The sequence below is a fragment of the Symphalangus syndactylus genome, chromosome 8, assembly GCF_028878055.3.
Source record: "Symphalangus syndactylus isolate Jambi chromosome 8, NHGRI_mSymSyn1-v2.1_pri, whole genome shotgun sequence".
In the NCBI taxonomy this organism is placed as follows: Eukaryota; Metazoa; Chordata; class Mammalia; order Primates; family Hylobatidae; genus Symphalangus; species Symphalangus syndactylus.
In genome coordinates this window covers 103251322-103265942 of record NC_072430.2, presented here as the reverse complement: position 1 = coordinate 103265942, position 14621 = coordinate 103251322, and positions in this window count along the sequence as shown.

The following is a 14621-nucleotide window of genomic DNA, read 5'->3' as shown; positions in this document are numbered from 1 at the left end:
TTAGTTTGAAGACAAAGAGAAGATACTGATATCACTAGTCAATCTTCACATTTCATTCATTTTCTGAGTCAATTCTTTTCAACCTCCTTTCTAAATATGTCTCATGTGGCTTCAGTTTCCACTGAAGGCATGAGACATACCTGCCTTGCACCTTAATGCACCTTGACTGGGCTGTTCAGATGGACGCACTGTTCTAGGTTGAGATGTTGGAAGGTGATGGTGTTGGTATTAACACAAGAAGCTGACAAAATCCTATGGCTAATTATAATTAAAACAAAACTTTATTTCCTTTGCACAGGATCTCAGCAAACAAAGATAGGGCAGTGGAGCAATAGTAGATGTTAAAACTATTTGCTTTTTTTTGTTTTACATCAGACGGTAAAATATAGTATTATTCAGGAAATTCTCAATTTATATGTGTAGCAATCAACATTTCACACCTCTCATTGCATATTGCATAAAAAGTGAGCTTGGTAGAAAACATGTCATAATGTTTAAATGTTATTTTTACGAATGGCCTAAAACTTTGTTTCTCAATGTACATTGTAGGGCATTTGACAAAGAAGCCTGGAGACATTTTTAATTTCCACGGCACTGGGAAGGGTTGCTAATGGCATCTAGTGGATAGAGGCCAAGATGCTATTAAACATTGTTCAATGCTCAGGATAACCCTCTACAACAAAGCATTATCCCATTTAAAATGTCAATAGTTCTAGGGCTGAGAAACCCTGGCCTATGAAAAGCAGTGTGCTAAAATTGTACTCTAAGGCCTCAGAACAAATTATTTAGTTACATGGCTAATATAAGTGGTATGCATTTTTACTGAAGTAGCAGAGTTGAATTTGTAAAATGTTGTCTCTTTAGGTACTTTTTTTTGTCAAATTTTAGTACAACGGTGACTTAGTCAGCCCCCACTGCCATAACAAAATACCTTAGATCAGGTGACTTAATCAACAAAAATTTATTTCTCGCAGTTATGGAAGCTGGAATTCTAAGAACAAGGTGTCAACTCGGTTGGATTCTGGTGAGAGTTGTGAAGCCTCTCTTTCCAGTTCGCAGATAGTCTCCTTCTCACTGTGCCCTCATATGGGGTGGGAATGAGAGGGCAGAGAGACAGGGAAAAGAGGAGAAAGCTCTCAGATATCTCTTCTTATAAAGACACTAAGCCCATCATGAAGGCCCTCACACTCATGACTTCAAATAAATCTAATTATTTCCCAAAGGCCCCATCTTTAAATACTATCAAATTGGAGGTTAGGGCTTAAACATCTGAATTAAGGGGGACACAATTCAGTCTATAGTACATGGTTATTTCCAAAAAACATGTATAGGAAAGATACTGTTAGCAGAATCTAGCAATGCTCTCAAGAATGGGAATGGATTGTCAGATGTAAAAGAAATCTTAAATGTTTACAATATGTTTTATCTTCAGTAAATATTTGCAAAGTTCATTACCTCTGAATGTAATATCTCATAAGATATTATATCTAAAGTCTCTGGAGATAAATTCCTCAGAGATATATTTTTATACCTTCTGAAATGAAGAAGTAGTATTGTAGTCAAAATGATTTGTGTTGCTAGAATTTACTGCTTCTTTAGTTAAGAAATGACTGGTTAAGAGGGAGCCTGTATTCTGCATGGGCATAACTAGGAGCCTAATTACTTCATCCAGACTTACACAACATTAAAAAAAAAGAATTCGGTGTTAATACAGTATAAGGTCAACATATTTTGATCAGCATTTGTATGCCGTGGATGGCTTGGAAATTCAGTTCAAATTTTAAGTTTTTACCCTTGATTTTTGTCTGTGTTTACCTAGTTTCTTTATTTCTCAGGCTTAATCATTTTTTAAAGAAAGTAGATGAGTGGTTGCAAAGGACAGAAGGGTTAGGGAGAAGTGGTGAGTGCTAATGGCTTCAGCGTTGCTTTTGGAGGGTGATAATATAAAATTGTGGTGATTGCTACATAACTTCGTTACTAAAATTCAATACTAAAAACCACTGAATTGTACATTTCAAGTGGGTGAATTATATAGTACATGAATTATACCTCAATATAGCTGTTGTATTTTTTTAAAATTGTGATTAAATGGAGCACTGCTAACTAGGTAGCATCGACTAGTGAATTGGGCCTAGGCCAGGCAGCTCAAGGACCTGCTAATTGTATTCTCTCTCTAAGTAAGGTATCCTCATATTTCCAAGAGACAGTACCTCCACCATCATTCACTTAACCTCTAATAATGTCAAATTGAGTGGCTCAGTTTCTCTTATTGTTTAAGAGAAACATATTATTCCTGACCTTGTAGCTTCTTTGCAGACAAGCCTCGTATGTCCTTCTGTTGCTTTAGATATCATTAATTTCCTTAGACAATATCCATTATGATATTATTCTGTAAAACAATACATGGCACTTTTGTATTAAACTTGGGTTTAAATGTGCTTTACCTTGGGAGAAGTTTCATGAAGCTCATGTTTAAATTTAACTCCGGGTTCCTTAATATGCCAGGTTAAGATGCTTTTGGGGATAAATACTTTGCAATGACTTTTAACTTAGAGTTACCTCGATTCACTGTGTTTGTTTCTCTTCTAAAGAAATTTGTTTTGACTGAACAGGATGCCATTGAGCAAAGTTATTTTGCCTCTGATATAACTAAAATTTTGGAGGCATTGTTATTATAAAAAATTGTAAAAAATATGTTTGACACACAATTCCTCTCTGTACACATTTTTATTGAGAACAGTTTCAAACATAAAGTGTGCTGATCACTTTTCTCCTTGCTCTCCATCTATTTCCCCACTTCCCTTGGTCTGGCCTTATGTCCGGGGAGGTCTGGGAAGCCTGCATTTCCCAAACTCTCTTACTCACTGCCTTTGGGCCAGATTGGGCTAACTGGAAGGAGACTGCATATCATAAAGAAGAATCTTTTTCAGGAGGGTCTCTAGCAGTGGCTGCGTCTCCTTAGTAGTCACAGGTGCTGTTCATACTGCTGATCCTGCTCAGTGGTCCTGCCACTTGATATTACCACATTTTCCCTTTGTTCCTCAAGTTGTTGGGTAAGAGGGGCTTCCTGCTACTGATCATCTCAGAATTGCTATACGATCCCCTATTCAGGTTTTTAGGGTGTCTAACATTTTTGTAATAAGTTCCCGTGTTAAAATTCCTCTTTCAACTACTAAGTAGACTCACTCTATCTAACTGGACTTTGTCAGGTAAATGCAGAAAAGTTGAAAGCATACGTGTGTATTTGACACCTTAATCATTGTTATTGTTTTGTCGTATTTGCTTTATAATGTAGGTACATGTATGTGCACGTGTTTTTTGTGGTGAATCATTTGAAAATGCAGAGAAGATGACACTGTACCTCTAAATCCTCTGGCATGAACCTCTTAAAGACAAGAACATTCTCCTACTTAACCATGGTAATATTGCCTTACCTTAGAAAGCTAACAGACATTTTCTAATATCTAGTAGTTGGTCAGTATTCTAGCTTTTATAATTAACATTTTATTTTAAAAGTGTATATCATTATAGCTAAAGACTTCATTTTGAAAGTTATACATTTTTTTTTCAACAATGATGATTATATTCAGAACACAATGAAACTGGAAATGAGTAGCTGACTTCTCATGGCTACAAAGACTGTTGGCCTTATTATGACTCCTCATTCATATTAATAGATTTCAGTAATTTTGTGAGAAATATGCTATTGTAATTTAATCCCGTATAACCATGTGTAAGAACTATCTAAAATGAAACTATGTTTTTCAAAACACATGAACAAAAATATTTCATGCATCATTTTTCAATTAACTTATTTGAATACTTTTACTGATTTGTAAATTTGGTAATCATCTCATCATTAGGGTATACTTTTACCATTTGAGTCCTTCAGTTAAACTGGGTAAAATTTCTCATAACTTCCACAATTTTCAATTCATAATTAAATGACATGAATTGTAAAATGTTATAGCCTTCATGGTTATTTTGACATGCGTTTCTATCTTGAACCATTCTGTTTTTAAAGATGATTCCTTGACAAATGTGATATCTCTTGGTAATGTTGTTGAATTATTAAATGGTTCATGGAGCCATAGCTCTTAAATAGCAATAAGGAAGAGATTTGGAGTATCTAATCGTAATCCACTGCTTCCTATGTTAGATGGGTGTAATGTTGTCTACAATGCCTACTCCTACTTCTTCAAGGTAAAAGTACTGCAGGTAGCCTTTGTTCCCACAACTTGCTCATTCCTTGAGGGATAACACTGAGTTGCTTGCATTCTATTCTCAGACTTATATTTCTTTTAAACAGCTCTTAGAATAGACTACAAATTTAGTAGCATAAAAGCAACACTTTTTTTTTTTTTTAACTGTGTCCCTTTGGGGAAAAAAGGAACTTCTTCCCAGGCCTAGACTGTGTTTTTCAAAGTTATGTCTTAGAATGGTTATTATGAGCTGGAGCAATTCTGCTATAGTGACTGTGTGTGTGTGTGTGTGTGTGTGTGTGTGTGTGCTTGTGTGTGTGTGTGTGTGTGTGTGAGAGAGAGAGAGAGAGAGAGAGAGCGTGCTGTGAAGTTTTTGGGGCAAGTGATACTCCAGAGAGGTTGCCCTAGAGACATGGCTAGCCTGTGTAGCCTTTTTATCTGGGAGATCAGAAAATATTTTTTTATCATAAAATTTTTGGAATTCTCTACAATTAAGGCCAACAAATCAGATGAAGGGACTTGATATTTTGGCTGAAAAAGCTGAGATCATCAGTCAGAAGGGAGCATCTTTTTGGGGCAAATGGTGGCTGCCATTAAATCTATGCAGGACTTAAAAAATGTGAATGTTCTCTGGGGCCATAATGGGTAGAATTATGAACAATGGGTAGAAAGTACAGGGGAACATATTTTATTCAATGTAAATAAAAATTTCATAATACTTTGAATTGTACGTTTTAAAAATATTTCTATTTTGTGACGTAACTCTCAGTAAAGCCTACAAATCTTAATTATACGGCTCCAAAAATTCTTACCTATATGTTCACCTATGAAACCACCATCTAGATAAGATATAGAGCATTTTCCACACTCCTGAAGTTTCCCTTGAGTCCCTCTCTAATCAGTACTCTCCACCCAAAGGTAGCCACTATTCTGACTTCTACCACCATACATTAACCATGCCTTTTCTTCAACTTCACATAAATGGAATCATGCAATATGTAACTATCTCATTCTTTAAACATGTTTGTGCATACGTAGTACGTGTATATATTTATGTTTTGAGATGTTTTGGTACAAGCATGTAATGTGAACTAAGCACATCATGGAGAATGGGGTATCCATCCCCTCAAGCATTTATTCTTTGAGTTACAAACAATCACATTAGTCTACTTTAAAATGTACAATTAAGTTATTATTGACTATAGTCATTCTATTTTACTATCGAATAGTAGGTCTTATTCGTTCTTTGTAACTATTTCTTTGTACCCATTAACCATCCCCACCTCTCCTCCGGCCCTCACTACCCTTCCCATCCTCTAGTAACCATCCTTCTACTCTCTGTGTCAATGAGTTCAATTGTTTTGATTTTTAGATCTCACAAATAAGCGAGACCATGTGATGTTTGTCTTTCTGTGCCTGGCTTATTGCACTTAATAATGATCTCTTGTTTCATCGATGTTGTTGCAAATGACAGGATCTCATTCTTTTTTTATGGTTGAATAGTACTCCATTGTGTATAAGTACCACATTTTCTGTATTCATTCATCTGTTGTTAGACACTTAGGTTGCTTCCAAATTGGCTGTTGTGAATAGTGCTGCAATAAGTGTGTATACTGATTTCCTTTCTTTGGGGTGTATAACCAAGAGTGGGATTGCTGGATCATATGGTGGGTCAGTTTTTAGTTTTTTGAGGAACCTCTAAACTATTCTTTATAGAGGTTGTACTATTAATAATTTACATCCCTACCAACAGTGTATGAGGGTTCCCTTTTCTCCATATCCTTGCCAGCATTTGTTATTGCCTGTCTTTTGGATATAAGCCATATTAACTGAGGTGAGATGATATTTCCTTGTAGTTTTGATTTGCATTTCTCTAATGGTCAATGACATTGAGCACTTTCTCATATGCCTGTTTGCCATTTGTATGTCTTCTTTTCAGAAATGTCTATTCAAATGTTTTGCCTATTTTTTGATCAGATTTTTAGATTCTTTTCCTATAGAATTTCTTGAGCTCCTTATATATTCTGGTTATTAATCCCTATTAATAGTTTGCAAATATCTTTTCTCATGCTGTGGGTTGTCTCATTCTTCATTAATTGTACTCTGCTGTGCAGAAGCTTTTTAACCTGTTGTGGTCCTATTTATCCATTTTTGTTTTGATTGCCTGTGTTTGTCGGGTATTACTCAATAAATCTTTGCCCAAACCACTGTCCTGGAGATTTTCCCCAATTATTTCTTGCAGTAGTTTCATAGTTGAGGTTTTAGATTTAAGTCTTTCATCCATTTTGATTTGATTTTTGTATATAGTGAGAGATAGGGGACTAGTTTCATTCTTCTGCACAGGGATATCCAGTTTTCCCAGCACCATTTGTTAAAGACACTGTCTTTTCCCCAGTGTATGGTCTTGGCATCTTTGTCAAAAATGAGTTCACCGTGGTTGGTGCATTTGTTCCTGGGTTCTCTATTCTGTTCCATTTGTCTATGTGTCTATTTTTATGTCAGTACCATGCTGTTTTGATTACTATAGCTCTGAAGTATAATTTGAAGTCAGGTAATATGATTTCTCCAGTTTTGTTCTTTTTGCTTAGGATAGCTTTGGTTATTCTGGGTGTTTTGTGGTTCCATATACATTTTAGGATTGTTTTTTCTATTTCTGTGAAGAATGTTCTTGGTATTTTGAAAGGGATTTCATTGAATCTGTAGATTGCTTTGGGTAGTATGCACATTTTAACAATATTTATCCTTGCAATTCATGAACATGGAATATTTTTCCATTGTTTGGTATCCTCCTCAATTCTTTCGTCAGTATTTTATAGTTTCCATTGTAGACATCTTTCACTTCTTTAGTCAAGTTAATTCCTAGATATTTAATTTTATTTGTGGCTATTGTAAATGGGGTTACCTTTTCCATTTCTGTTTCAGATTGTTCACTGTTGGCATATAGAAATGCTGATTTTTGTATATTGATTTTGTATCTTGCAACTTCCCTTAATTTATCAGTTCTAATAGTTGTCTTGTGGTGTCTTAAGGTTTTTCCAAATATAAGATTATATCATCTGCAAACGAGAATAATTTGACTTCTTCTTTTCCAGTTTTTGCTCTTTATATCTTTCTCTTATCTGATTGCTCTGGCAAGGACTTCCAGTACTATGTTGAATAACCCTGCTGACAGTAGGCATCCTTGTTATGTTCTAGATCTTAGAGGAAAAGCTTTCAGGTTTTCCTTATTCAATATGATACTAGCTGTGGGTCTGTCCTGTATGGCTTTTACTAGGTTGACGTATGTTCCTTCTACCTCCAGCTTTTTCTTTTTTGTTGTTTTTTTGAGACGGAGTCTCGCTCTGTAGCCCAGGCTGGAGTGCAGTGGCCTGATCTCGGCTCACTGCAACCTCCGCCTCCCAGGTTCAAGCAATTCTACTGCCTCAGCCTCCTGTGTAGCTGGGACTATAGGCACGTGCCACCATGCCCAGCTAATTTTTTACATTTTTAGTAGAGATGGGCTTTCACTGTGATAGCCAGGATGATCTCAATCTCTTGAACTTGTGATCTACTCATCTCGGCCTCCCAAAGTGCTGGGACTACAGGTGTAAGCCACCATGCCTGGCCAGGTTTTTTATCATAAAGGGATGCTGAATTTTATCAAATGCTTTCTCAGCATCAACTGAAATAATCATATGGTTTTTGTCCTTCATTCTGTTTATATGATGTATCACATCGATTGATTTGCATATGTTGTGACATCTTGCAGCCCAGGGATAAACTCTACTTGTTCATAATGAATTATCTTTCTAATTACTATTGAATTCAGTTTGATAGTCTTTTGTCGAGAATTTTTGCATCAATATCCATAAGAGATACTGGCCTGTAGTTTTCTTTTTTTGATGTGTCTTTGTCTGGTTTTGGTATCAGGGTAATACTGGCCTCATAGAATGAGTTTGGAAGTATTATTTCCTCCTCTATTTTTCAGAATAGTTTGAGTAGGATTGGTATGAGTTCTTTAAATGTTTGGCAGAATTCAGCAGTGAAGCCATCAGGTCCTGGACTTTTCTTTACTGGGAGACTTTTTATTATAGCTTTGATCTTGTTACTTGTTATTGGTCTGTTTAGGTTTTGGATTTCTTCTGGTTCTATCTTGGTCAGTTATATGTATCTCAGAATTTGTCTATTTCTTCTAGATTTTCCAATTTATTGGCATATAGCTGCACATAGTAGCCACTGATTATCTGTTACATTTCTTCAGTATCAGTTGTGCTGTCTCCTTTTTCATTTCTGATTTTATTTATTTGAATTTTCTCTCTATTTTGCTTAGTCTGGCTAAAGATTTGTCGATTTTGTTTAACTTTTTAGAAAACCAACTTTTCGTTTCATTGATTTTTTGTATTTTTTCATTTCATTTTTAAAATTTCTAGTCTGATCTTTATTATTTCTTTTCTTCTACTAATTTTGGGTTTAGTTTGCTCTTGCTTTTCTAGTTCTTTAAGATGCATCATTAGATTGTTCATTTGAAGTTTTTCTTTCTTTTTTTTTTTGATGTAGGCACTTATAGCTGTAAACTTCACTCTTAGTACTGCTTTTTCTGTGTCCCATAGGTTTTGGTATGTTATGTTTCCATTATCATTTGTTTCAAGAAATTTTTCAATTTTCTTCTTAATTTCTTTGTTGACTCACTGGTCATTCAGGAGCATATTGTTTAATTTCCATGTATTTGTGTGTATTCCATGTACTGTATTTGAAGTTTCCAAAACTTCTCATGTTATTAATTTCCAGTTTTATTCTATTGTGATCAGAGAAGATGCTTGATATTATTTCAGTTTAATTGAATGTTTTAAGACTTGTTTTGTGACTTAACACGTGGTCTATCCTTGAGAGTGATCCATGTGCGGAGGAAAAGAAAGTGTATTCTGCAGCTGTTGGATGTAATGTTCTGTAAATATCTATTAGATTGATTTGGTCTGTAGTGTAGATTAAGTCTGATGTTTCTTTGTTGATTTTCCATCTGGATGATCTGTCCAATACTGAAAGTAGAATGTTGAAGTCTCTAGCTGTTAGTGTATTGGGGCCTATCTCTTTCTTTAGATCTAATATTTCCCTTATATATCTGGGTTCTCCAGTTTTTGGTTTATATATATTTAAAATTGTTATATCCTCTTGCTGAATGACACTTTATCATTATATCTGCTACTGATTTTTTATGTTGATTTTGTATCCTGAAAGTTTCTTGAATTTGTTTAACAGTTCTAGTAGTTGTCTTGTGGAGTCTTTAGGTTTTTCCTAAATGATCTTACGTTTGGAAAAACCTAAAACAATTATACAATGACCTTCTTTGTCTCTTCTTATAGTTTCAGTATTGAAATCTATTTTGTCTGATATAAGTATAATAACTACTGCTCTTTTTTGGTTTCTATTGGTATGGAATATCGTTTTCTATCCCTTTATTTTCTATCTATGTCTGTCTTTCTATCTAAGTGTGTTTCTTGCAGGCAACAGGTTAATGGGTCTTGTTTTTTCATCCTTTCTGCCAGTCTATGTCTTTTGATTGAAGAATCAGTCCATTTACATTCAATGTTATTATTGATAAGTAAGGACGTACTCCTGCCATTTTGTTGTTCTCTGGTTGTTTTATAGTCTTTTTTTCCTTCTTTCTTTCCTTCTTGTCTTCCTCTAATGAAGGTGATTTTTCTTTGGTAATATGACTGAGTTTCTTGCTTTTTTATTTTTTGTATATTCATTGTATGATTTTTGGTTTGAAGTTACCATGAGGCTTGCAAACACTATCTTTAAACCCACTATTTTAACCTGATAACAACTTAACACTATTTGCATAAACAAACAGGCAAAAAGAAAATTAATAAAAACTGTACATTTTAACTTTATCTGTCTACTTTTTAACTTTTTTGTTTTTCTTTTTATATCTTATTGTACTGACTATGTCTTGAAAAGTTGTAGTTGTTATTTTTGATTGGTTTATTATTCAGTCTTTCTACTTATGATAAGGATAGTTTACATATCACAGTTACAGGGTTATAATATTCTGTGTGCTTACAATTACCAGTGAGTTTTGTACCTTGATGATCATTTATTCCTCATTAATGTCGTTTTCTTTCTGACTGAAGTACTCTCTTTAGCATTTCTTGTAGGACAGGTCTGGTATTGATGAAATACCTTAGCTTTTGTTTATCTGGGAGTCTTTATTTCTCCTTCATATTTGACAGATACTTTCACCCTATATACTATTCTAGGGTAAAGGTTTTTGTTTCTGTTAGCACTTTAAATATGTCATGTCACTCTCTCGACCTATAATGTTTCCACTGAAAAGTCTGCTGCCAGACATATTGGAGCTCCATTGCATTAATACGTTATTTGTTTCTTTTCTCTTGCTACTTTTAGGATCCTTTCTTTATCTGTGAGGTTTGGAAATTTAATCACTAAATGCCTTGAGGTAGTCTTCTCTGGGTTAAATCTACTTGGTGTTCTAGAACCTTCCTGTAGTTGGATATTGATATCTTTCTCTAGGTTTGGGAAGTGCTCTGTTATTATCCCTTTGAATAAACTCTCTACCTCAGCGTCTTTGTCTGCTGCCTCTTTAAGGCCATTATCTCTTAGATTGGCTATTTTGAGTCTATTTTTCTACATCCTATAAGTACATTTCACTGTTTTTTAATCTTTTTTCTTTTGTCTCCTCTGATTTTGTATTGTCAAACAGCCTGTCTTCAAGCTCACTAACTCTTTCTTCAATTCTGCTATTTCTTCAATTCTGCTATTAAAGGACTCTGATATTTTCTTCAGTATGACAATTGCATTTTTCAGTTCCTCAATTTCTTTTTGATTCTTTTTAATTGTGTCTATCTCTTTGTTAAATTTATCTGGTAGATTTCTGAATTTCTTCTCTGTGTTATTTTGAGTTTCCTCAGCACAGCTATTTTGAATTCTCTGTCTGATATGGTTTAGCTCTGTGTCCCTACCCAAATTTCATTTTGAATTGTAATTCCCAATGTTGGGGGAGGGACCTGGTGGGAGGTGATTGGATCATGGGGGTGGATCTCCCCCATGCTGTTCTCGTGATAGTGAGTTCTCATGTGATCTGATGGTTTAAAAGTGTGTGGCACTTCCCCCTTCTCTCTCCTGCCACCATTAGAAGAGGGCAGTTTTTTTTGTGTTTTTTTTTTTTTTTTTATTATACTTTAGGGTTTTAGGGTACATGTGCACAATGTGCAGGTTTGTTACATATGTATCCATGTGCCATGTTGATTTCCTGCACCCATTAACTCGTCATTTAGCATTAGGTGTATCTCCTAATGCTGTCCCTCCCCCCTACCCCCACCCCACAACAGTCCCCGGAGCGTGATGTTCCCCTTCCTGTGTCCATGAGTTCTCATTGTTCAATTCCCACCTATGAGTGAGAACATGCGGTGTTTGGTTTTTTGTCCTTGAGATAGTTTACTGAGAATGATGTTTTCCAGTTTCATCCATGTCCCTACAAAGGACACGAACTCATCATTCCATGCTCATGGGTTGGAAGAATCAATATCGTGAAAATGGCCATACTGCCCAAGGTAATTTATAGATTCAAGGACTGTTTTTCTATCTCTTCAGTACCTTTTTCAATGGTATGAAGTTAAAAGCAGGTACTATGAGTGCTTACCTGATTTTTGGTCCTTATAAAGGTGCTTCTTCTGTGTAGATAGTTGTTAACTTGGTGTCCTTGCAGATGGGAAAATCAGTAAAACCTTCTATTTCACCATCTTGCTCCACCCTCTCTCATGCTTCTTTTGCTCAACATTATATCAGGGAGATTTAGCCTTGCTGTTGCATAGTTTGTTCATATTCATTGTTATGTAGCATTTTATTGATTCTTTTATATGTTTTTCAGTGAACATTAGCTGTAAATTTTATATCCATTAGGTAAGCAAAAAATGTTCATTGAACCCATACTGGGGACTAGATCTTGTGTTAAGTTCTGGGGTTTTAGCAGTGAATAAGGCATCTTACTCATATCCTTTCTCAGTCATCAGTGATGCTATCTCCACCCAGGCTCACTCCTGCTCAGTTCATGAAGCTCAGTTTGCCAGGCTTCATTCATGAGGCAGTTCTGTCCTAGGTGAGCCCACTTGTTGGTGAAGTCTTGCCTTAGCCTCAGTCCACAGTGTCTTCCATGGTTACATTTCCTCAATCCCTACAGGGTTGGCCCAGATCCTATATCTAATCTACTGATGTGGTTTATTGTCTTTTGCTGACACCTGTGCTATTTTGAACTTCAGCCATTTGGTTAGATTCTTGAGATTGCCTAGTTCTTTCCTCTCCCACCTTTCAGCCTCTCTAGTATCTTCTCCAGGAGTGACCTCACATTGCCTCCAGGAGTGACCTCACATAGGGAGTGACCTTCACACCCCTATACTCTTAACTATGGAATCAGACTTGACCATGCAAGGATGCCTTGATTAAGGATGCTGGACAGCATATGAAGGCTGCTGCTCCTACTTCAGCTGCTAGATAACCACTGTCTGGATCAGAATTTCTTCTATATTACTGGTAGGCCAAAGTACGTAAAGTATGCCCCATCTTTGGCAATTAGACAAATTAGACAAGCTGACCATGTACTCAGAGGGATAAGTTGTAGCTGGGTCAGTTTTTTACACTTCCCTCCCAGCCTTCTCCATTTGCACACTTACCTTACCTATTTAATTCTCAGGGCTCCTGAAAATCAAGTTTCTATGTAGGTTATGACCTGTCCAAAGATGAACTGAGGTGCCTTGAGAAAGGAATTTTTTATTCTATCACTGGAAGTGTTTAGGCACAGATACAATATCCCCTGGAATGATTGCTATTAAAAAATCCAGTGTGTGTTCTACTCAAAGGGTATCAAATGTAGAGCCCTAACTGAATTTCTTCATAGCTTTAAGAGTCTTGAAAAATGTCAACTTTCCAGATGTTTTTTATCTATAGCATGTGTGTATTAATAACTCTCATAGCAGTATGTGCTATATAGATAAACTGAGATATGTGGGAAGCTGCTATAACATTAGTTATTATTATCCCTTTTCCTTATTTCCTTTGGTCACATTCTCCCAGGTTGGAATCAAGGAATGTCATGGCTACAGACAGGAGGAGAAGTGGGCTTGACAGCAATACCTTCACAAAGACTTCTGTTTGAAATTTAGAGGTTTAAATTTTTGTTATTTGATTTGTCTCACCCATCAGAAGACACATTTTACCACTTAAAGGCCCATGATTAGCCAGGCACGGTGGCTCGCGCCTGTAATCCCAGCACTTTGGGAGGCCGAGGGGGGTGGATCACGAGGTCAGGAGATCAAGACTATCCTGGTTAACACGGTCAAACCCTGTCTCTACTAAAAAATACAAAAAATTAGCCAGGCATGGTGGCAGGTGCCTGTAGTCCCAGCTACTTGGGAGGCTGAGGCAGGAGAATGATGTGAGCTCAGGAGGCGGAGGTTGCAGTGAGCCAAGATCGCGCCACTGCACTCCAGCCTGGGCGACCGAGTCAGACTCCATCTCAAAACAAAAACAAAAACAAAAACAAAACAAAAACAAAAAGCCCATGACTTATTAGAGAAAGCTCTGATCCTCTGATCCTGGAAGAAGAGGAGAAACAGGCTTAGTCACTTAGGAACTTTTAGTGTTCTTCTCCAATGGTGGAATCCTATTCTGTAGGAGGATGTGAAACCTACAAAGAGGGTCTAGACTGTTATGAATTTCAGATGGTTTCTTTTGGAATATTGAGTTTGACCTTGGCACTTTTGCCTCCATGATTGATACCTTACGTTTGGGTACCTGGGAGAACATTATCCCACAGACTCAACTTGGAAAGACAGACGAGATCTAGTCATTTTATTTATAGAAAAAGTAAAGCAAGATAATGACTAAATCATATGGCAGGGGGCTGGCAGGGGGCATACATGTCTAGGAGAAGTGGTAGAAAGAACATAAACTGGACAATGGTTAGAATATAAAGATAATTACAGCAGCATTTCATAAATGAAGAATACTAGTTTTACAGCATGTTCATACCATGTTTTGGGAAACTAAGATACCGTCAATTATAAGATATACCATAACTTTATGTGCTTTTAAGCTAAAAGTATGTTGGCAATTAAATTATAATGCAATGCTTTAACAATAACAATAGCCCTATGAGACTAGACTCTCATTTCTTGAAACTCTTTGATCCATTTTGAGAGATTGAGCAATTTCTCCAGTCTTCAATTACATTGCTTGATGTGTCATAGGAAATATGTATCTGTTTTTCAGTAACAAAACACAATTCATGTATGTACAGGTAGTTCTTTCCTGTGGTCTCATAAAACAATTGGTTGTTGCTTTTGTTTTTTTTTAAAAAAGCAAAAAAAAAAAAAAAAACAACTATGCAATTGCAGTTATTTCTCCAATGGCAAATATTTGCTT